The sequence below is a fragment of the Poecile atricapillus genome, chromosome 3 (assembly GCF_030490865.1).
Source record: "Poecile atricapillus isolate bPoeAtr1 chromosome 3, bPoeAtr1.hap1, whole genome shotgun sequence".
Taxonomy (NCBI): domain Eukaryota; kingdom Metazoa; phylum Chordata; class Aves; order Passeriformes; family Paridae; genus Poecile; species Poecile atricapillus.
Genome location: NC_081251.1, coordinates 98,644,564 through 98,669,449, shown reverse-complemented (window position 1 = coordinate 98,669,449; position 24,886 = coordinate 98,644,564).

The following is a 24,886-nucleotide window of genomic DNA, read 5'->3' as shown; positions in this document are numbered from 1 at the left end:
TGAACTCTGCTCCCTTTTATAGTGAGATAACAATGGAAGTTTTGCAAATCTACAGCAGAAGATGACTGACCATTTCTGCAACCTGAATTGTTCAGAGAAGGGATGTTTGACAGTCTGAGCAATAATTTAAATTGATCTGTAGTTTGATAGGTGTAATATATATTTGTATAATTTGTATTTTATTGTATATGTATATAAACAGAAAGGGAAAAAAAAAATTGTTACAGATATCAAACACACATTCACAACGAGGAATTACAACATGACAGCCAGGAGCCGAAGGAGAAAGAGTAATATGCAAAAGAACAGGAATGACACCAGGAAGGGCAAGGCCCACCCAAGCAATATAGGCGCTCTAACGACCCGGTGGTTAACGTCTGAGACCTAACTGATCTGATTCTCCAGGACCATGCATCTCAATACCCAGTTCCTGTACAAACTACTCAGACTTTTCCTCCCTTCTCGGAAACTTAGTTAACAAACCAACAGAAAATATGAATATGCAACAAACTTTGGAAGAAAGGAAAAACTGAGACTGCGCAGCCTCAGGCTGTATAAAAACCTCATCTCTCCAAAGGACAGGCGGTGAACTTGGGGGAATCAGTGAGATAGAGGCTGGTTCAGAGTTCACCCAGTGCCGATCCTGGGCTCGATGCTGACCGTGATTGTGGTTGTTTCCAAAATTCAGTTTTGCAAATTTTTCTATAAAATTGTTATTGATAAATTTGGCTGAATTTCATTTATAACATAGGGGATTTTGAAGGTACAGGTCTAAATCTCATCTTTTTCACTTTTAAATGATCAGGTCCTCCTTTGTATACTTCTAGAATAGCCCCCCATAAAATTGAACTGCCCTAGCTTTAAAAAACCCTCCAATAGTTTTTTTCTTACAGAATGATTTAAACCCAAAAACAAGAAAGAAAATGGAAGAAACAAACTAGTGACAGAAATTTGCATATGGAGAATAGATTAAAATATTTTTAGTGTTTACCTATATTAAAAAAGAAAATTATTCTGTGGAATGCTGTATTGTATAAAAGATTACATAATTTTCTCAGTTAGCTCTTCATAATGACAAGAGATTTGATTGGACATACTTGTCAGGAAAATCCACAAACGCCAGAGGTTTATGTCCAAAAAGGAGACAGGAGTCCTGCAACTTTATTCAAATAAATGGAGAGAGTCCACCGGGGCACACGCCCGTGGGGTTTTCTCTCTTGGTGTTTAGGTGGGCGCAGCCTCCTTTTATGCTAAACTCCTGGCTGCTCCTTGCCCTCTTCCTTTCCCCATTGGCTGAAGTACTAGGAGAGTACAGCCTTCCCGAACTGCCTTCCACATATTTCCCCTTGAACCTATTATTTTATCCCAAAAGGGTAAAGTTCAGGCTTGTGCTGAGCCTTGTCTGTTATAGGAGCGGAGTTGTCTGGGCTCTGCAACAAACCTGCCCAGTGTTAGAAGAGACATTAAGCCCCATTTCAAAGACATTAACACCCACACTTTCACCCATGGAATTGTTTGTAAGGACATTAGCTTTCCTCTCATACTGTACCCTCAATCAAAGAAGAGTGTCTCTGTGGAGGAGGTGTTCACTAGTGCAGACACTCATCCATATGGGCTGGGCATGGAAAACTTCTCTGTTCCTCAGGATCTGTTTTCAGAGCCAGTGAGGGAAGAAGCTACACGACAGAGAAGACTGATCATGGTAATTTACCAGATCAATAAGGCAAAATACAGCTGTTGGAAGGAGCACAGCACAGGGCAAATAGTTACCAGCAGGGTCACAGCCAATTCTGATGCCATTATGTGTACTGTAGAAGTATCTGGCCTTTCAACCTTAGCTCATTTGAATCCTTTGAAGGATGTGTGTAAAGGGGGAGAAAAGGTTTGGCTTCAAAGAGGAGCAAGAATTATTTTTTGTTTCAAAACACATATGTATTTTTGTCTATCTCCTGCAGAAGAAAAGGGTTTCAATGCTGGGAAGAGTTTATCACGTTAAGTCGGCTTATTTGGTCTGTCTCAAGATATAGATGGGATTTAGGATGTGTCTTTCTGGCTTGGGGCCCATCACAGGAATGAACAAGGCATTGGTGGATAACAGGAGAGCAGGACCTTTCCCTTTCAGACCCGTGTGCTCACCTGCACGTTTGCTTTTTGGACCCCCCTGAGAGGTGCCTGCTGCGTGGATGTGCTGATGGGCTGTATGTGCCTGCAGTGCTCCTGGGATTTCTGCCATCCTTTGCTGCTCTGGAGCAGCTCACTGACTGTTTGCTAGGAGTGCACCATGAAATGTTCCTGCTCCTGGTGAATGGCAGCTCTGACTGTAATGGGATTTCTCAGAAGGATAACTATGACGTTTAGACTGAGCATCACCAGATTTACAAGTGCAGAGGTGGCCCTGTGTAGCACTGAGATGTGCTCCAAACAAGTGCTGTTGCCTGTCCTTTTTCAGCCTAGCACTATGTCAGAGCATTGGGGCTTTTGCTGCAATTATTGACCCAATTTATTAAAATTTTAATAAGAGCTGCTGACTGTGGAAGAGCCAGGCAGTGTCTGGAAAGCATCTCACCAAGAGCCATTACAGCTCCCCGTGCGTGCATAGGGTATGAGCAAGCACTTAACTGCTCTCAGCCAGGCACACGGCTGAGCCTCCAGAGCTGTTCTGCCCTCACTGAAGGAAGTGGATGTTTTGTAACTCATTCCCCGTGCCTGGCCTTGCCCTGGATTTCACAGATCTGCCCTAACTGTCCATCTATGATGACCCTGAGCTTTTGCATAATTCTTATAGACCAGCTTGCTCTCTACTCTGCGATGCATTAACTTGACTCATCCATATCCATGACAGCAAACAAGACCACGAGCCCTCCCAACACATTGCTGCCTCCTACATTGTGGTTCTTTCTGTAACAGGGATGGAGGGACACAGCACAGGAGGGAGGAGTAACTGGAATTTTCCTAGTGCTTAGAAAAATGTACTCTCCTTTCATTACAATGTTCTCAGAAGGCAGAACAATTCATGTCAGTGCAGCAGCAACCTGCTCTCTCTACCTTTTCTTAACAAAGTTTTCTCCCCCCTAGTTCCGCCTACCTGGAGTGGGAAATGACATCATTGGTAACAGCAGTGAAAGGTTGAAATGGCCAAAGTACAACATCATTGTGGAAAAGGACCATGTGATTCATTAGAAATGCAAATGCGGTGTTCAGAAGGGGAATGAAGAGATCCTCCTAGGAGTTTTGCTGGAAACAATGGGATAAATCAAACTATCCAACACTATTTTTTGGCATTAGAAAGTAAACATTACTTTATTCACAGCACCATGGTGATAGCTCCACCTGGATGCACACCCACTTACCAAACTTTTTCACTGTTTATAAATCTTTTGCAAACAAATCAATGTTCATTGGTTACAAAGTACATAAATCTCTTCATTAGTATTCTATCTTCTCTTCATTATTTGTTACTTCTCATGCTAATTAATCCACATTTTCAGCCTTTTTACTGTATTCTTCCCTGATAGAGTTTTCAGTACAAATGCTGAACGGTCTTCTTTAGTCTTTTTTTTATCTCTGGTTTTTGCACCATGTCCTTGTGGCCTATAAATTCTGCATTCCTGGTGTCCAGTTTTTCAGCATACATCCTCTCCCTCAGGCTTTGTTCATGAAAGCATATTGAAGTTGATTTAGCAAAACTTAAAGTTTCAGTGCTTTTCCCATCCACAGCAGTCTGTGAAAAAACCTTTGCTATGTGCTGGCTAAAGTGGAAGATTACACAGCTTATTGTTATGATTAATTAAAACAATGAATTAGAAGAGTTAATTAAAACAATTAATAAAGTTAATGAGGAAAGTTATATCATTTCTAACAGAAGGATGTTCTGAGAATGGTTTTTAGGAATAATGGAAGGAAACACAAATTTTGGCTGAACAAGTAGAAAATTTGCATAGCTGAGATTCATTACACCAAGAGATACTCTCCTAGGATAGGAGGTAGAAGAATACATCTTTTGAGTAATTGGAAATTGATGGGTGGATAAACCGAGGGAAATGGTCCTTCATGTTAGGCTGGGAGAGATCTTGGACTTTCCCATCTCTCATTTCAAGGACTGTATGTTTTAGTGAAGTGAGTCACAGGACCCCCTTTCTCAGTGCCAAAAGGTTTTCTTGGCTGCCTTCTGTGGTTCTCACACCCACAGAATACCAGCCCCTTGCTTGTGGTGAAGGTACCTTGGTGGCTGCTGTAACTTTTCTCTAAGTATTAAAAAATACCTTTTAGGACAGTTATAAATCATCTGTGTGTGGGTGCCTCCTTGGAATATTTAAGGTAAGTTTAGGTTTTTCCAAGCACCCAAGATACTGAAGATGATAAGATTTTCCATGCATACTGAGAAGTCTTATCTCACATGGCTGTTTGGGACATGATTTAGGAGTTTGAGCAGTTTTTCTTGTGTGAACTATGACATATCTTACAGGGCAGAGAGATGGAACATTTTTATTTGCAAATCTGTTGAATATGAGATGGGTAACAAGGGAGACTGGTCTCAGTTGCTGCCTCAGAAGGTGCTTTATGGCTGTAACCAGGCTTGAATGGTGGATTCTGGTGGTTTTCAGAGCAGGAAGTGTGTGTATATGTGCAGAGAGAAGGGTTTTTAGCATGAGTCAGGTCTGGGACTGGTGATTTCAGATCAGAAGCTTTGAGGTGTTCCAAGCAGCATACAGTGTCTTTAGTGTAGGTGTTCAGGAAACATAGGAAAAAACTTCAGAAGAAAAATGAAAATAGTTTAGGGAGATGGTGACCAAAGTATCTAATAATGTGTATTTGCCTCTGTGAAAAATATGTCTGTTATTTCTTACTTCTCCTTTTTCATGCTGAAGGCTAGAATGGCAAATTTGGGGTCTAGAGCAAATCTTGTTTTTCCTATGATTTCTGATCCAGGATAACAGTTCAGACAATTTGAGAAGCAAGAAGGAATAGAGGGATTTCCAGCAAGCTTGACTTATATTTAATGCCCAAACAGAAAATGAGTAGTTCCTAAAGTACTGTGTAGTGGGTGCAGGGGGCACAGCCTGGGTTCCAGGAGTGAAGTGTTATTCCAGTCCATGGGTGCTGTTTGACATTCCCATCTGATGGGCAGAAATGACACTGAAGACAAATTGACAAAACAAACACAAATCCCACAAGTTCATCTTTGCTTTTTGTATGTTCACATACACATTTTGTCTGCTGTACTTTGTGCACTTTTTCCTACCTAAATTTGTTATGCATGACTATAACTTTTCCTGACAAGAGGCAATATTTCATGGTTGTATTTAGGTACCATTAGCTTGAGCTGTCCATGTCTGGGCAGCTGAGTACAAGTGGAGCTGTTTTAATAGCGTAGCTGCAGAATGGGGAGAGCTGCTATAAACTTGAGCTGTCTGGCTTTGCTGCAGATCCAGCCTGGAGCCGGAACTGCTCAGACATGGCAGTTATATTTCAGTGGAGATATATTATTTATGAATTCCCGCCTGTCACCGTATTTAAAAACATGTGAAATCTGTTGGTTTGCAGAAAATACGTCTGGGAGAGGTCAGCCAAGATAGCAAAGCGTGCGAAAATCATGGCAGACATCCACTTAGGGCTATAAATCAAGCACTTTCCCTGGGTTTCAGACAGATACTTGATTTTGCTGGATTTGTCATATGATGGTCTCTTAATCAAATAGGAATTTGAGGCTCAATCTTATCAGAACCACATGTGCTGTATTGTTGTTGTTGTTGTTGTTTTTGTGATTGATCATTATTAGGGGAAACAAATACTTCAGTGGTGAGGCACTGGCACAGGTTTCCCAGAGATGCTGTTGATGCCCCATCCCTGGCAATGTTCAAGGCTGGGTTGGATGGGGCTTTGAGTGACCTGGCCTAGTGGAAAGTGTCCCTGCCCATGGCAGTGGGTTGTAACTAGATAGTTTTTAAGTTCCTTTGCAATCCAAACCATTTTATAATTCTATGAATTGCCAAGGCCGTTTGGATTGCTGTGTGGAGTGCGGAATCTTGGATCTCTGTAAATGAGCGGAGGTTGAGAGTTCACTCTGTTGAACAAACAGGCAAATTTGTCTGAGGCTATTAAATTTAAATCACAGTTTATTACATTTCTTCATGTAATAAACTGATCATGCCGTGAACTTTTTGTATGTGGTCATGTACTCACTGGAGGGTAACAATCACTTGGCCAAATACAGGCTCAGATAAAACCAGTCCCAGAGTTCAGAGGTGTTTAGATGAAGGGGATTGATTTGGCTCAGTGTATTAGCAGAGAAACAGTTGTGTAGTTGTCTGTAGTTTTGGTGAAGGAATCTGGCTCCCAGCTAAATGTAATATTTTGCATGTGCTTATTTTTAACACACTCTGAGGAGCTCTGATGCAACTTTGAAAGTATTTCAGTAAATATTAGTTTTTAATATGGAACATCTGTGCATGATTATGACAAGGAATGTGACAGACTTTATCTCACTCAGTTCTCTTTCACCCCTTGCAAAAATGTTGTCCAAGTTGAACCGTGCCGTTCCCCTTCGTTCTGTGTATGCACAGGAGAGAGGAAATGAGGGAGACCTGGATTCATCCTGTCTGATTTTAGGCAGTACATGGACATTAGGTCTGTCAGCACAAGGGAAGGGACAGCATGGAACTGAGGCTGGTCAAGGGGGCACAGGGCTGTAAATATTCCAGCTTAAAGTTGGAGGATTACTTTTGAGCTTTCCCTGTAAGTCAACAGACTTTTTCCTACTATCTTCCACGTTACTTTGTAATTAGGATTGGTCCTCTCAAGTTGAGAAACCAGAGGGGCTAACTAGGTACTAGCTAAGCTGAATCCCATTTCATGTGGATAAGACTACAGGGAAAAGTTCAAGATAAATATGTTCAAAACCAGCATTATTGATCAAGCACCTTTCAACAAAAGTAGTGAACTTCACTGAAAATTAAATGCAAACACAAACCACCCTTAAACCATTAATGCCTTCAGCTAGTATATTGTCCTCCAAAGTGTTAGCAGCCTGAACTTCAAATTGCCAAGAAATTTAAAGTGAACCCAATGTGCGCCCACCCCTAAAATGAGTCTCAGTGTGAAGGCCATATATTACTTTAACAGATAAGGCATTTATTTATGCTTCTTTTTGTTACATTAGGGTTTGTGAGATGGAATTGATTAATAAACTGTCACATTAATGTTTCCACTTAGCCCATTGCTGGCAATACCTACCTTTCAACAGCATTATAAATGTTAACTCTGTAATGACATTGAACAGACAGACAAATGTACTGTGTGTAAATCAGGCTTTTTATTACTTTCTGTTTATGTAGGATGGACTTGAGGTAAGCGTGTTATAACAAGGCAGATTTTTAAAACCATTTTCTTTCTCTGAACCAAGTCACATAAAATTAAAGCTTTTTAATAGATGGAATACTGAACTTCCTAAGGGAAAATTTCTATCAGTATGACACATGCTAGGAATAAAGCCTGGAACAAATGGTCTCTTAGATGAAGAATTTACTGAAGCAGGGAATAAATAAAAGGAACTGGAAATGTTGATAGGTGATAAACAGCAAGATTTACCTGCCTATCTGAAACCTCTTTGGAGAGCTATATGTGAATTGGGATAAAAGGGAACATCCCTTCCTCAGAGAAGTGAGATATATATAAAGAAGTGGGGTTTCCCCTTTTATCCACATATGTATACTTGTTTTGGAATCCAAAATATGAGTTAGACTCATGGGTATGGAAAGGGAGAAAAACATGGACAACTTTGTGATGAGAACCTTCTCCAGCTTAGCACACCAGAAAGATGAGATAGCTGAAGATTTGTGGAGCTTTTTGAAAAGAGGAGAGGAGGTTGAAGCACAAGGTTGGTGGTAAGGGAATTTGAGGGAATTGGAGCTATCCAGACATCTGTTGAGAAAGGGATGAAGGGAGAGTATGAACCATCCAGGTAATGAGGAAATAATGACACTCTTAAAAGAAGAAGGGAATAATCTCTTCTCTAGATGAGCGGGTTTAATTTGCAACAAGAAAGATTTAGGACAGATACTGGATAATCAAGAAAATGGAGCAAACTGAGATACTGCATGAGAAGGCAGTGGGGCCATTGGAATACAATAAAGACCTAGTAGACTTTGTTAGAAAGGATAAAGGTACAGCTGATGCTTCCGGGGACAGAATATGGATTAAATAATTTTTTGAAGATGTTTTCCACTGCATTTTTTTGTAATTATGTTACTAATGTAGGAATATACTATAAAATAAATGCATATTAGCCTGCATCAGTTGTTTTGCAAACAATGCTTTTTCCTTCCTATACTTTGAGAACTCTGTATGGTCCTTTCCCTTAGGAAAGGAATGAAAAAAACCCCAGGGTGTGATGATAACCATCATGCCTGACTGTAATTCACATCTGAATTGTGAATCTACATCTGAACCTGCATACAGGTATTTTCAGCCCATGTGCCATGAAGAAATAAAATGCATAAACGCAGACAGCTTCAAGGCTCTCATGCCTCTGTGAGATCCTTTCATGAAATATAGCTTGAAAACTCTTCACTATGGCCACACTCTGGAGAAAATAGAAAGCTTATTTCCCCTGCAGGATATTGGATAAGAAGATAAAAACAGATCTGTAGAAAACCTACTATTCACTGCTTCAGTGGTGAGTAGAGTTAGATGAGAAAATTATTTTGAGTAACATTCTGTCTGTCTACTTTGAGCTAGTTCTTGTATATAACCCTGAGAGCAGTCAGTCTACCCATTTAGAATAAATTTATTTTATAGGCAGTTTTCCTAGGCAGTGTAGGGTTTTAATATCTTTTTTTAATATGTTTATCTTTGAAATGTTTGGGAGCATTCAGTGATTCAGGATTCCAAACCCAGTAAGAAACTCCAAATTCAGAAATACTGAGTAAGAAATGGAGTAAACTATTAATTCTTATTGAGTTTAAAATCAGGAAAACATTTAGTTAAACTTAACTGTTAAAATGTTACGAGTGTATGTGGCCAAGGACCATGTCTGAGTGAAAATTTTATAGCTAATACTTAGTCCAGTGCAAGGTGAGGGAGTGTAAAGCCTTGGAGGACCAGCTTTCTATGTTCTTGGTGTTGCAAAATGTTGAAAATATGTGACAAAACTCTTAGTTGACTTGGGCTGGTGGTTACCATATGCCCTTTTGAAAAACTGAGTCTTTCTCATAACTGATTATTTTTTTTTAAACTCTTAGTTATTTTAATATCTTTGTGGGTGTGTTTTTAGTAGTGTCATAAGCTGATAGGCTTTAAAACTTCAATTTTTGTAGAACGAAGGGAGTGGGGAAAACCTCATAAATCTCACCAGAAAGTAATTTCTATCTCTGAGTTGTGGGGAATAGCCTGTTAGAGTGCAATAGCATACCCTGCAATCAGTCAGTCGTATGTACTAATAGAAACCATTTATAAAATCATGTCCAAATAGAACAGTCCACATCAATACCAAAGACCAACAAAAAGCTCCCCTTGAAAGCATCACATTGGTTATAGGATCAATTCAAATTTAATTTTTCATTTCTTTGCTTAGTGATTTTTATTTTCTCTGCTGATGTGATTATGTCTGTGTCTGGATGCTCTGGCATTTTGGAGGTGTTCAGGGTGAAATTGGGGTACAGAGCCTGGTGTGGACTCTTGGCAGCCTGTGTGGAGGGAGCTGTGTGACCAAGGAAAAGCCATCTGGGTTCAGATTCTTAATCTACTGAGCTTTTTTTGCTCAGGAATGATGCTGTGGTCAAAGCTGGTAAGTTTTAAGAGTAAATTCAGACTGTTACATATAATGTCAGTACACAGTCTGCAGCGCACTGGTGAGTCATAAAAGAAAGAAAAATGTTTCAAACCTTGTTTGTTTCTGGGTTAGTGCTTTTTGGTTGTGCAGAACTGCTGTTTCTTGGACACATCTCCATCTTCTCTACAGATTTCTGTTGAGCTGTAGTCACAGAATGATGTGAATGGGTTTTTCTGCCACTCTGCCTTACTGGGCAAGTCCCATAGTTATCTGCTCTCTCCCCCTCTTTTTCTTTGATACCCACATGTAGGCAAAAATCAGCATAGTTCATAAAAAGTGAGATTTCTGCTTTCACAGACCTTCCTCTGCACTCATCTTCTGTCTAAACTGCAGTTTTGGTCACCCTGCCAGGGATACAAGGCATCAAGACGAGCCTTATTTATGTGGAGCTTTTAATGTTCCCCTGCAAGCCCTTCAGTTTGTGTCCCACTTTGGGTTTGATCCCTCTGCTGGGCACTGCCCTTTTGTCTATCAGTGGGATTTGTGAGCAGAATCAGAGCTTCTGCTCAGCCTGGGTGTGACCAAACACTTTGGAAGTAGCAGTGTTAAAAGAATTGTTTTGGTTGTTACCCTGCAAATTCTGTGGCTTCTCAGGAGCAAATCCTTTTATGCCTTTGTTCAATCTTTCATGACAAAAATCCAATATAAACCAGTAAGACTGTGTAAAGACTGCATAACAACTCCAGTTTCTTCCTCTGTGTCTATTTGTTTTACTGTCATTTGTCTGCACTCTCTGGAGTGCCAAGCAACCTCCATTCCTGTAGATTTAGCATTTTACAAGATTCTTTTCCCTTCTTCCAGCCTGACCTCATGATCATTTAGAAGGGAAAATGGCACCAGAATAAAATAGGAAATGCAAATTATTTGTATTATAATAGGATAACAAACAGTACTGTTTATTTTAGCAAGGCTAAGAATCAGTAGAGTTGTTCTGATAATTATTTATGTCATTTCTCCTGTTAGATGTTTAGAGTGCTATAATGCTGTATTAGTGCTGGGCACTAATGATAACTCTGCCCTGGTTCCTTGGGACCTGGGAAATCATATGGAGGCTAATTGGTAAAGATATGGTGATGCTAAAGTGTGCTGATCTGAAAAGTCACTGCAGGCTCTGCATTTGTGGATGCAAGACTGGCACGTGCATTTTTATTTTTCCAGAGAGGATGTCTAGCTATGCAGTTTTCTCTTTGAACACTCATTACTAATCCAGAATAATTGTCCCATAGGAAAGAGGGTTTCTTTCCACTTCTTCTGCTTCCCTTTCCTTCCTTTATACCAGCAAATGTTTGTCTTTCAAGCAACTGGACTACATGAACTCATGAACTTAAGCCTGTAAGCTCATGTGACATTTTGCTTGACAGGAGCAAAATGTTGGACTGCAACAGTGAGATGTGTAAAATACTGAAGGGCAAGTGCATGTTTTGATGCCACTCCCTGGCATCTCAGACTGTACTGGAGCCTACTTTCTATGCTGGAAGGAGGAGACTTACTGCCTTGCACAGTATTTGGGTCTGGCAGTCTGCATTGTGCTACCGTTCTCAAGGCCTAATATCACAAATTGTGTTCTCCATCTCTTTCACTGGCTGTTCCCATGTGACTGAAGTTTGCAGAGAAGCTCAGCATCTTGCAGCCTAGGACTCTTAAAGAACAGCTGGTTGCTTCTTGGTGAGGAATCTACACTTACAACATGGACTTATGAAAGGGAAAGAAACTTTACCAACCACTATAAATAAACTGTGCCATCCATTACAGAAAATCTGGGTGTTGGGTATAATTTGCTGTGATACTTTAAAAAACCTATAAAACTCCAGGGAATTTGAGTTTTGGCAATTAACATGACTTCTTCCATTATTTCTACACAAAACATCAATGCTTGTTTTGTTACAGCAGGCATCTCAAATGCTCGTCTGTATCTTTCCGGTGTTCAGATCCATCCAGTCAGAGCTGAAGAAAAATTCTATGGTGTCCTGAAAATAAGCAAGGAAAAAGGCATGTGTGTTTACTTCTATTTCTGTTTTCCTTCATCAGCAAGTGGATTATGAAAGCCTCATCTTTACTAAAGAGAGAGGCTGTAGAGGGGAGGGCAGGGTGAAATATTTGGCAGGAAAAGACACAGATGTGACGAGAGATGAAGGCTTGCAAGATCCATTCAGTTTGACTAGAACTGTGCCTACTTATTGCTGGAGAGGCTGTCAAGAGGCACTTGCAAGTTGTAGCACAGGATTTTGGAGGATCTGCCTTTGGGAAGGTGTGAAATTGTGGACATTTTCACAGCAGCAACCAGCAGATGTGTTATGTGACATCAGCTCTGGAAGTAAAAGCTGATAAAGTGCCTGTAGAAGCTAGAAATGGACATGACAGCTGGAACTGCTAGGGACTTAGGTTTGATTATTAAAGAAATTGAATTCACATGCTGCTTGTATATCATTGAGGATCTGTGTAGATTTTGTTTCCTTGGGAGGTAGTTCAAGAGCCAGGCCTCGTAACTGAGACGTCTGTAAGCAGTACATAAATCCGTAGGATTTATCTGGAGAACTGCAGGCTGACTATCCCTGTAGCCTATATCTTGATCTCTGCTTTTATTTTTTATTATTTGAATAACTTCAGGCTGTGATTCATTTCATGGAAGAATTCCTCACCTCCTACTGATTTGGGGTATTTTGTCCCAATTCCAGACAAGACGTCAGTAAATGCTTTTTGTTTCAACCCAAAATGATGATGGAACCGAGAACAGAGCTGTCAGCTGAGGACATTTGTATTCCCAACAGCTGTGGTCAATGAGCCAAGCTTGTGCAAGCCCAGTGGTTAATCAGTTGAGGGAATCTGCACATCTTATTTACCTGAGTCAGCTACCTAAAGGATTTGCTAATAGCTAAAAGTTTTCCTGAATCATTGGGCTGCTGGGTGCTGTAAGCATCTGTTCACATCCTGCCTACTGTAATTAAAGAGACAGGGATTTGCTACTTTAAAAAAAGAGGAGATGGCAGTGCATGGCTGGACTAAAGGTAATTTTTTTTCCAATATTGTTAGTGTTGTCTCTTGTTAGTCCTAGTGTCAAGGCCATTAGCTGTGACTGTCCATGATGTATAGAGCCATGTTTGGGGGATTTTTAGCTCTCAAACACTTCTTCCTCAGTTCTTAGTGAACAGAGGACTAATAAAGTGATGGATAATAGTTTTGTCAGCAGTGCAGGAACACTATGAACAGTGGAGGGTAACAATCATCCCCCAGGAGGGGCCGCTCTGAACTGAGAACCATCAGTTTGGGGCACAGGTGAATGAAGCTCAAGTTACAGCAGTTTGTAGACCTCTTTAGGTTGATCAGTCATGTCATGCTGAGTGCCTTACTTACAAGAATGATCTTTTGGCATATCCCCAGTCTGAAGGAGAGTTCTATTGTGATATTTTCTGAGCTGCCTGGGTATTGCAGTCTAGGAACCACAGCTCGACAGATGGAAGCTGCAGGATAAAGTGGCCTCTTCTCTCTGAGTGTAGGTATAATATGCAGTTATTTGGGTGTTAATGAAAGTCTCTGCCACTGATAAATAAACTCAGCAGATGGACTCTGTCTGTTGGGGGAAAAGCAGTTAAACCAGACAAATTGTATATTGTCTTATTTGAAAACTCTAAAAAGACACTTAACTCATAAACTTAAAACCAATGGATAGCTCTGAGTTCCCATGGAAAGCAAATGTCCTTTCTGAAGTATAAATAGCATGGTGAGTCTTCCAGAGTGTGGTTCCATCTGTTTTTGTCTTCTTTCTAACAGGAAACACGTTCATGAAGTCAGATTCTCAGTGTTGGTAAAACACTAAGTTAATAAGAAGATAGTGTTTTTGTAGCTTTGATAGCCTAAGGATGAGGCAGATAAAGTTTTATTAGGTCCACTGATCCAGATAGAACAAAATAGATCCTGTAAAAAGCCTAATGCTTTTCTGGGTTTTCCTGACTGTCATTTGGCCTTATGTAAGCTTTTAAATCTCCCTACTCTGAGCCTATTCAGAATAACCATTGTCAGTGTTGAATAAAACTTTAGCCAGCTTCAAAAATTTTTAAAATCCACTCGGGAATATTCTTATGACACTTCTAATTGCTTCTTTCCTAATGAGATATGAAAAATCATAATGAATCAGGGCTTGTGGTTTTGTGCTGCGTTGCCAATGCGTTGCTGTGGCTGCACGTGGAGCAGCCCTGACAAACACCCAGACACTGTGATAGCCCCAGACTGGGGCCTGATCCAGTTGTTCTCAGTAGAGAAATCCATCCATGGGCTGCAGTGCCATTGGGATGAGGGCAATTTGCTTTCTTTTGAACTGGCTCCAGAGCACGTGTGGGGAGTTAACTGAGACTAAGGGATGACACATGACCTAATCCAGTTACCATGTGGGTCTCCTGAGAGAGGTGGCTCTTACGTGGAAATGATCTGCAGATTCCACTTTGTCTCAGCATGGCTATAGCATATTTGTCTGTGTCTTAGGTGAAGAAATAGCCTGAACTGTGAGCACACACAGCTGGCAGATAACTGGGCCTGTATGTGAGTGTCTGAAACTGAACTTTTGAACTCTGAAGCAGCAGCCTGCTGCTTGCTGGCTGCAGTTGGTATTGCTCATTTGTAAATTCTGATAGTATGCAGGCTAAAATGTAGTGGCTCATCCCAAACCCTCCAATTAACAACCCAAACTCAACAGTTAATAAGCAGGCCTGAGAAAGAACCAACAACCAGGAGGCTGATCAGATGTCGTGCTTCTGCCTTAGACTGTGTCCTGGTCCAGGCTGGGAGGAACACCGGCTTTGGTGCTGGAAAGAAGAGGAAGACAGAAAGGTGGCTTCCCAAAACGAAGTAATCTTGAAAAGAAGGTTACATGAAAAGACAGCGGTGGAGATTCTGGTTGGAGCACAGATCTTGGACATGTGTGTAGATCCTGGAAATCAGTGAGGTGCATGGAGACAAATACTTGAGGGTGTGCAGAGACCCTGGCCGGTCGTGCCCGAGGCTGGTGGCTGCAAACAGCTGCATTACAAGAACCGAAAGAACTTTCTACCTACCTTGCTCAGGCTAGAAATGATCTTCCTCTGGAGAGAGGCAGCCAGCTCTTAGTTAACCTATAAAGCTTGGAGGAGAGCAAGTGAATGCATATGAGGTAATCAGGCTGGGTAAAAGCTCCTAAATAAACCCCAGTATTCACTGCTGGTTCATGTTTACTGCTGTGCCAAGGACAGTCTGCTACACTCCATGTGTAGTGGGGAAGAAGTGGTCCCCTCACAGAATAAGGACAGGTGCCATTCAGGTTTGGCACTTGTTCCTGTCACTGTAATGATTTTTAGAAATAAATGTCTGCAGTTAATTTTAATGTCTGGGCAGTGTGATTGATGGTTCAAAGGGAGCAGCCTCTTCTTTTTCAAATAGTTACCACTGTAATTGGGAAAACCTAGCAAAATCTGTGGAATTAATTTTCTGTTATGATGGTCAACAAGGTGTTAATTGGTATAAATGGTGTTCTTTGCAATAAAACCTCTTTTCTCAGAGTAAGTGGGACTGAACCCTCAAAGTTTATGGAGAGACACTCGGCATGACTCATCTGGAATTTAGGAATTTAAAGTGAGAAGCCAGAGAAGAGAGAAGGCAAGAGAATGTGTTGAGGTAGCTTCTTCTAACCCTTTCAGTTTTTAGGGTAGGATTCTGATTTGCAGAATGTTGAGGATCTTTAGAAGCACTAAGATGTACCCCCTTGTATGAGGGAAAAACCCAACTCTTCAGGTACATAGGCAGTTTTCTTAGCAACCTGGAATTCTTTTACATCACAACACTTAATTATCATTTCCCTATATCTAAGCATGCCAGTAAGGCTGAAGGCAGAGCCCAGCTCAGCTGTATTGCATCTGATCAGAAGAGCAGGATTCATTAAGCTACTTAGGTCAGTGGGGGCACTGGGAGCCAGGGAATAACATTGGCAGTTTACTGCTCCCTTGGCTCAGCTTCAGCCCGGTTTGACCTGTCCTTGCCTCTGTGATTCAATGGAATATTTGTTGCAGGTGGCAGCTTTTGCTGGACTCACCTTTTCCAAGCAATTCTTCATCCATAGCTGTGTATTTTGGACAGTAGTACGGGCAAGTATTAAGGGCTGATATTGACTGTTGGAATAAAGTTATCAAACACAGCTTTGAGAGCTGCTAATTAGAGTTTAGATGCAGATGAAAATCCCTTTTGGATCCTATGCAAGGTTGAATATTGAATCGTAACTTGCTGCTGGCAACCATCCCTCAGGCTCTGGCCTTTGTTGAAGGTCACAGTGAAATAGGTTTGCTGTTGCAGAAGATTAATATTGCCTAAAAATGGCTTGCAGCACATTCATCAGAAGATCTCGAAATCTTTACAGAAGTAGGCTCGCCACATGTTTCCCACCCTTCCTTCTCCACTGAAAAAGGGGGCAGAGATGAACTTCACTGGGTTATGCACATTTCTGCAGTCAGCCAGTGAGAAAACCAGCAAGGCAATCAGAGAAGCTTAGATTTTAATGGGGTATTTGCTTCATATATAATTTATTCGACATCACTGTATCGATGGGACGTTCTTTTAATAGCTCCCTTTTACCTCAGTGGTAAAAACTTCATTCCTTGTGCACAAAAAGACATGGTAGATATCCTTTTCTGGTTCTTTCCTGTTATCCTGATCTTTGACTTTCTAGATAAAAGAATTAAAGAAGCATTAATCCATCTGGTTTTCAAAGGAATGTTTCTTTTGATGCCTCTCTACAAACTGATAGTGAACAGTGAAAATGAAAAGAAAAATTAGAAAAATCTCCAAAGTGGGCAAGCAGTTGGGTGAAGAACATGCACAAAATGTGGCACTTGAAAGAGAAACATCTAGTTGGAGTTTGTTGGGGGAGTACTACATCAATGATCAGTTTATTTCTGATCTTGTTTATCACTTTCATTAGCAACCTTGGCATAAAAAATAGATTGTGCTAATGAAATTTCCTGATGACACTCCACTGGGAGACAAGTCAGAACTCCAGCCCATCTTAGTGGTGTAATTTAAAACTCACCTGCCCTTTCTGAATACATATTTGTATCTGTGCTTTTTAAAATGAATTTCAGTGGGAAAAAAAACGCTCCCTGTGTGCCTCTATTTTTTTCCCCCTGGACATATTAAAGGTTTAGTTTGGCCCAACTACTTGAAAAATTTATAATTTTTAAGGTGTCTGTCAAGTTGGAATTCATTAATTTCTCCTGCCAAAACCCAAATGAATAATGTAACTTGACGCAAGAGCTCCGAGTGAGGGTTACAGATAATTATTCGTTCTCAAGACTTTGGCTATGAATCATTTCTGCTGTGCAGTCTATCTGCTTATGTAGCACCACCAGCTTCGTAATTTTTTGTTTCTGATGTAAATAACTTTCAATAATGCAAAATGTGAGAGGGAACATGTTTGTGTTGAACACAGGTAGCTATGACCAAAAGACATGAAAGCCTTTAAAACAAGAGTTATAGGGGCATCTAAGTGGCAATTAGAATCCTTTAAAAATTCATTCAGATTTAGTGAAACATTGCTGACAGTCATTCATAAAAGTAATTGCCCTGTGCACATGAAAAATTTAAATGTGGTAATTTAGTAATGAATCTGAGCTGTCAGAAGGCATTTTATGAGTAATCAGACATTCCTGAAGGCACAGCAGTGACTGAAGAAAATTGAAAAATAACTTTGTGGAGGCAAGATTATCTAAAATAAGTGTTTTTTCTGGAAGCAAACAAAGAAACCTATGATTTTTAGAAATGTAGTGCACTGTAAGTCGATAAGGGCAACCACTGGAAGCAAAGAAAGAATCAATTGTGGAGTTATGTTGGTTCAGATTAGTCATTTCAAGTAGCAGTCTTTGAGAAGTGGATACTTCTAGTTTCCCAGATACTCCCTGTGCAGATGCATTATCCAGCCCCCAGGAAGGGGAAGCAGGAACTCTCCATTACAGCTTGCAAATCACTTTGTCAATTTTGCAAGAGAAAGCTCAGTTCTCCTTTCATTCTACTTGGATGAAACTGCTGACTGTACTGCATTTAAATTCTGTTTCCTCTAGAATAAGGGAGGGTGTAGCTGGCTGTGTGTTTTTGTAGAGCACATTAGGAACATTTTGGAAGTTTAGTTGGATCTGCTGATGCATAAGGAATATAAACCTATGCCTTTGGATGTGGTTACAGTTCACTGCCACTCCGTGCACGTGTTAATGGCCTGAAAATGGACAAGAGCACCTTTAAATCTCTTACATCCAGTGTCTCTAAATCGCTCTGGGTAGCAGATCTCATGGTGCTTGGTTGTGTTACTGCTGTTGTTTTTGATCTTGTCTAGCTATTTCTAGGGGATTTTGAGGTTGTAAGACTAGGAAGAAAACTTCCAAAGATCAAATCCAGTTGGGATTGCTGCACTTCAAATATCCCTTTGTCAGAATTGATTTGCCAACTGATCAAAAACACTCCTGTGTTCTAGTTCATAGAGTGATTGTTTAAAAATGCTGATCTCGGATGCTATTCCAAGTATTGAAATAAATACCATTAGATGTCAATTCTGCTTTATGTTGTTTATGCATCTGGTGTTCCTTTTCCTAAGTTCTGCTGTTTACTGAGTTTATTGAATGCTAAATGGGGCCAGCTCCACTCATATTTATGGTCTCCTTTAATTTATGATATAACGAAAATAAATTTTCAGACAAAAAAAAATTTGGGTTTTTTGCAGAACAGAAAATAAAACTTATTTCTGTCAAAGTATGGATTTTTTAAATCACAGCCTGTTTGTGGCCTCTCTCTTTACTACAAAGATTAAATATGGGCTTAGATCAACATGACAGTTTCTTTTTAGTGCTGTGAGAATGAATGTAAAATATTTTGGAAAATTTCTACCATAAAAAATCATTAGACATAATTAGCAAAATAGTATCTCCCATGAGAAATGATAAGATAAAATACATAATTTGGCAAGAAGTAGCTCACTCTGGTGTTAAAGTTTTTCAATACTGTCTCCTTTTCCCATAGATCACTGCTTGGAAGGAGCTGTGATATCAAGTCTGTTCTTATTCTGCACTCTGGAATGGGGCCCTGCTCTCTCATCCTGGCTCTCTGGTGAGTCTCCCCACCCCAGGCAAGAAAATGAGGATGCTGCTGAGAGAAAGCACCTTGAAGATAATTCCCTTTCATCTACAGCTGCAGTGTTTGGCCGTTCTAAGGTTTGCAGAGCTATAAAACATATGATAATCCCAAGGGTGGGGGAGAAATTGAAGGACATCTCTTGAGTTTGAAGAAGAACTGAGGACAAAGAACAGTGAAACACAGATTATTTATAGAGGACGCTTGCCAAATCAAAGCCCATGCTTTAATTACATCTTTATACACTGTAGCCATGTTTAATAAAGGCTTAAATGCAGTATTATTTATCTGTTTGACTTGTTAGCATTTTGCCTTTTTTGTGCAAAACCTGGGACAAGTTAATGTGATCGGCTGGGAGTATGCGGATGGTTTTGAGGCTGAAAATCACTCAAGGACATGTTCTCATTTAACAGTGTCCTTTTAAATCTGTTGTGGTTCTGTCTGCTTGTGAGGCATTCTCTGATGGTCACAGACTGTTTTGTGTCCTATGACTGCCATGGTCAGACAGGAAGACTTGGTATTTAAAGGGAGCAGGGAGTGGGCAGAAGCTCTTTGGGCTGTATGGGAATTAAGAGGTTGCTCCTGGTGTATTTGTTGTGCTTGGGGTTTGATTTCTGTCCATTTAGGCAGAATGATCAACACCAGCACTTTACCAATCCAGTTGAACCTCATAACTAATCTTGCACTTCAACAGAAACTCCAGGGAAGTCATCCTGGGCTTGAATTCCCGTTTCTTTCAGATAGTCTTTATCTAGGTCAGGGTTAAGTTCTTGCTCAGAGCACTGCACTTCCCTGTCATTGCTGTTGGATTGACAGAGACAGTTTTCAGTTTCTAGCCCTCAAATGCTGCAAAACAGTGGTGCCCTTCAGGATTTCTCTAAGGTCTGTCAGGAGCCTCTGGCCCTGCTTTCAGCCCCTGTACAGGAAGTTTAATAGGCAAGTTCTTGCTATAGACTTAGGCTTTTCTTTTTTTCACTCCTTTCTATCAATACTGTAGTGCTTCAATGGGTTTCTCTTTGACCTCATGTCTCATCTCCACCCCTGCTATTCAATTTGGCCATTTGAAATCCTGTTCCAGCTGGTGCCTTGCTGTGCTGAGAGTGACTTGTGGCTCCTTGGATGGCAGCACTCACGTCTGTGCTTATGGAACAAACAGCTGGTGCAGGTGTTCAGGTGAGGAGGATGGGATGAGAGCCATCCATTGCTGTCCTCCCTTGGATGCTGGTGGCTAAATAGGGACCAAAGGGAGTCACAGAGCCCTGAAATCATAGAACCCTCCCGAGCAGGGAGTCCAATCAATGTCTGAAGTTGAATGGTCTGCAAATTCCCTTTCTTTTCAACGTTGGCTGATTGCAGCGTGTTTTAGAGCAGAAGGATGCACTTTGTGTCCCATGGCTGTTTGTTCTTTAGTCACTGTCAATTGGGAAGTTGGCGGGGAATTGACAAGAGTGCTGCTTTCCTAAAGCTCACCAAGGTCTGTACCTTGGTTTTTGGGAGCAAATAGTTAATGCAGTTTTCAAACTCAGTTAGGAATTACAGCTTTTATTCTACAATGAGGGCCAAATGAATGCTGTTCAAAATTTGAGCTGCTTTGTGTTGCTTTCCTCAGAGAAATGCATCTGCTCTGGGTTGGGTTTTTTTCCGGCATTGGCACATTTGTTTGTGTTGCACAGGGAACTGGGAATGTTGTGAAGCTAAATCTTCCCTACCAAGCAGCAGCTCTGGCTCAGCTTTGGTGGTTATTTAAAATCTCAGAAGAGAATCATCAGCTGCTCCAATTGTACATTCAAACACACAAGGTGATATGCTAATTGGGCTTTCATTAGTGCCTGGTTGACGTCACCAACAGAGTAGAAAGGGGCTAAGCAGACGAAGTACTTTTCCACTCTTGAGCTGGTACTGATGCAGCTATGTACTATAGCTTCTTTTTTTTTTTTTTTTTTTAATTTGGAGAGTTCCAATTTTCTGTGTGACTGCATCTGTGCACTGTAGCATTCAAATATTGCCCTGGTGTATTACAGTCAGAGCTGAGCTTTTTATGAAAAAGGGAACAGAGGCTGTGAAATTCCTTTTTTTCTTTAGTGTTATTACTGTCTAGGGTAGATTCAATTAGGTTAGACAAGTAAAATTTCATGATTTGACTCATCACTGCTGTTCACATATGAGTTCATATCTGCATAGTTAGGCAGTTTTTGTCCTCTGAGGAACACAGATACCGTGGATAATAAACAGCTGCATGTCATTTAATGAGCAAGTGAGAAGCACAGCCCTGCTTTTCCAGTAGGGTGTCCACCATGTGAGCTCAAGCAGAAATTGTAGCTGAATTTAAACAGAATCTGTTCCTTTTTTCAGAGCTGCCAGTAGAAACCTTTGCAAATTGAGAAGCTTTTACATAGCAAGCAGCTTTAGCAATAGAGTACATGATGGATTTATATTCACATTGTGGGGTATGGTACCGCATCAGAAGTCTATCAGAAGGGCTGTGTTCCTATTTTCACCTCCAGAGGTGAATTGCTTCATCTCTTTGTGCCTCTGCTACCCCATCACCTGTGCAAAAACGACACTATCTGTATCTCTGTAAAATGATTTGCTGTGACAAGTCTAAGATGAGCTAAGTCTGCATCTTGCAGAATTAAAAAATTGCATTTCGGTCATGGTAACTACTACATGGAGCTCAAGAAGGAGTAGATTTGCTTGATAGGAAACCATTTTTACTCAGCTGTAATGAAATAAGTTGATATTATTAAATGTAATCAAATACAGTTGCAATTGAAAGTGTATGCTTGTGAGCTGGAGAAATATTTTTGTCTTGTAATATATTAACTCAAATGTAATAAAAAGGATAAGGACAGAAAGGAACTCTGATGTTGGAAAGGCCATAGCAATACCATTAGGATTGTTTCTTCTTTAAACCAGAAATTGAGAGTGCAGAACTATTTATTGCTTTAACTTCAGCAAAAAAATAGTGACAGCAGGGATCTTGTTAAACTGGGCCACATATTTCAGTGACTAGAAACCTATTGTAATCACAATTACAGAGATGTGATCTTAGGCTTTGGTCCATATGTCTGTCTTAAAGAGGGTTATTAATGCTGTTGGTTTTCATCCAGCTTGCAGACAGAATTAACTAAATATTTTCTTTTTGCTTCTGTCATTAACTGGGGTGCATAGACAAAATAGCTGGGACTGTCTTGCTCCTTAGTTCAATTATTAGACCTCTACTGTTTCTCAAGTATAAAAAAAAATCTGACAACAGAAGATGAAGAATTATTCCAAAGCCTGTCAGTGAGATGAACAAATGAAATCCATCATGAATTCAAATGCAGCCATGTATTATAACCTCCTGCTTTTCACTGGGTCTTTTTCCTATGTAAATAGTATATTTTTTTGAAATGTGTGGGCAAGGGAAAATTCAAGGAGCTGCTGAATTCTTTGTCATGAGCTCCTATTGTAGTTAATTTACTTCTCATCCATCTTGCTGGGGAAGAGCTAGGTAAGGTCTTTATTGAGGAAACATGCACAGTGGGAGGGCAATTTATAACTCCTTCCACTCTTCCAAGCAGAGCCACATCCCTGGGTAATGAGCACAGGAAGCAAACCCAGTGACTGTCGTGCTTGTGCTCAGTAGTAACAGCAGAGAATTCTCTTGCAGGTGCTGTGTTTGCTCCATTTCTGCCCAGGAGCTCTTCATGAATTGCTTCGTGATTGCTGTCAGCGGGGTACTCAGGGTCTCAGGAGAGGTGACTGTTCTTTGGGGCTGTAGTTTCAGTAGTGTCTGGGACCTGTGAAGGTAAACACAGGTCTGTAGCTGAAATGTGAACAGAAAGAGACACACAGGAAATAACTCGAGCCAGTAGTGATGTGTTTTAATCTTTATAAATGGAATTCTTCCCAGGAGAAGCAAAAATTGCTGTTAATGAAGATGGTCTTCCTTAATAATCTCTTCTCATAAGAACACTGGCTATTAAAAGGGAATGGCTGTTTGTGAGCCAGAAGTGGCTTATTTGCCCACCAGATGGAGCTGAGAAATTCTCTCCGGGCCGGCCGGGAGCTAGTGAGTACTCCAAGCTTTCCTACCCTCGGGTCCTGCGGTGTGGTTAATGCCAGCCTTTGCTGCCCGCTGTGATACCCTCCCTGCCCGGGGCGAGGGCAGCCAGGCTGGGCTCTCCCAGCAGCTGCTGCAGGGACACGCAGGCTCTGCTGTGCTCTAGTCAGGCCGTGTTTCCGTGTCACTGCATGCTGGTTTTTTCCTCACAATGCTGGTATTAGCTGCACAGTTTGCTGGGGGGTAGGCGTGGGAGGTTCGCTCAGTACAGCAGAGGTGTTGTGTCACGGATGCCGGAGGTTTATGATGGTTCTTTGAGATGTGCCGTGACGCATCTTTGAGATGTGTCACCTCTGAGGTGCAGCAAACCTCACTGGTTGTCTTTCTGATGGGAGTTAAAGGCCTTTCCCCCCACCAACAAGATGAGCACTACCTTTTTCTTTCTCAAATGAATGTGCTACTAATGGTTTATACCATTAATATTAGGATTAGTAACTGTGTCAGTCCTTGTGTCCTCTTCTGGCTGAGTACTCCTGAAAGCTGACACCCAGGTGTGAAGTCACGTAAAGAGGAGTTCATTTAAAATAAGATTAAATAATTGTGGAGAAGGAGGGCAAAGGTAGTTACACCAAGCAGCCAGGTACTTAACTTCTTTAGCTCTTTTCTGCTTTAAAACTTACTGTGCATTTACATAGTTTGTTGTAATAATTTTATTTTTGTTTTTGGATAGTGGTGTTGTGATTGTTGGTTACATGAGATGTTTATTATGATTAAGCTTTTAAAGTGTTTGGTTCTTACATTTGAAGGGTTAAAATGGAGTGGAGAGAAGGGTTTAATTGAAACAAACCCTGTTATTCTAATTAAAATTACTTGTCAACATATTTTTGATGAATCTGCTTATTAGTGAAAAAATAATATAAATTACTTAAACTACAGATGAGGAAACATAACAAGTAAGAAAGCAGCCTATGTGGTGTTTTATAGGAAATTTCATTGAGTATATCCTGAGTGGGATAATAGAAGGACTTAATTCACTTATTCTTGAGGTAAATTAAAGCAGTTGAATTAAGTTCTGTCTCCTAAAAATCCTACTTTGGACTCCTGGAGTAGATGGCTTATTCAGTGATTATGTTCTAGATGCATTTTTTTTTTCCTTCTTTCAATAAAGATATTTGCCTCTAGCAGGATGACCTGAGCATTTTTATGTGCAATCAGAAAGATGGCTTAATTAGCCATGGCAGAGGTTGAGTGGGATAAATCACATGGCTGAATGACGCTGTGCAGGTGAAGGAGGTGGAGGGTTTGGGAGCCACAGTGTGGTGGGAGCTGGGCCAGCAGGAAGTTTCAGGGTAAACAAGAAAGGTCATGTTGTGTTCTCTAGAGCTGGCTGGCAAATCAGCACAAAGCTTCTGTCTGAACAACAAGCTGATATCAGGGACAACCAGTTAATGTTTTTGAAGGATTTTTTGATTTTTCTCCTTTGATTTAATTAAAAAAAAAATAGCAATGAGGAGGCAGGTGCTACAGCCATTCATGGTGAGAATGGGTAACAGCTCAGGTTAAAATAGGTGGATAAATTGGGGAAGTTAGAGCTGAGAGAAGAATGGCTGACTCAGTTAAAATCCATCAAGGGTTGTTTCTTCATGCTGGTGCAGGATTGATGATGTTCCAGAGAGGGTCAGCATTTGGAATAGCATTGAAAATGGAAGCAGTGGGGTGAGGGGACAAGCAGACATCTTCAGTTTTTACAAGAAAAGTGGGATGAAAAGTTTAAAACAAACCACCTTGAATACGATGAGGTGTAAATACAGCCAAATGTGTTAAACCACTACAACAATCTCAATTTCCTTCCACATTAGAATAGCAGACAGTGTCAATAA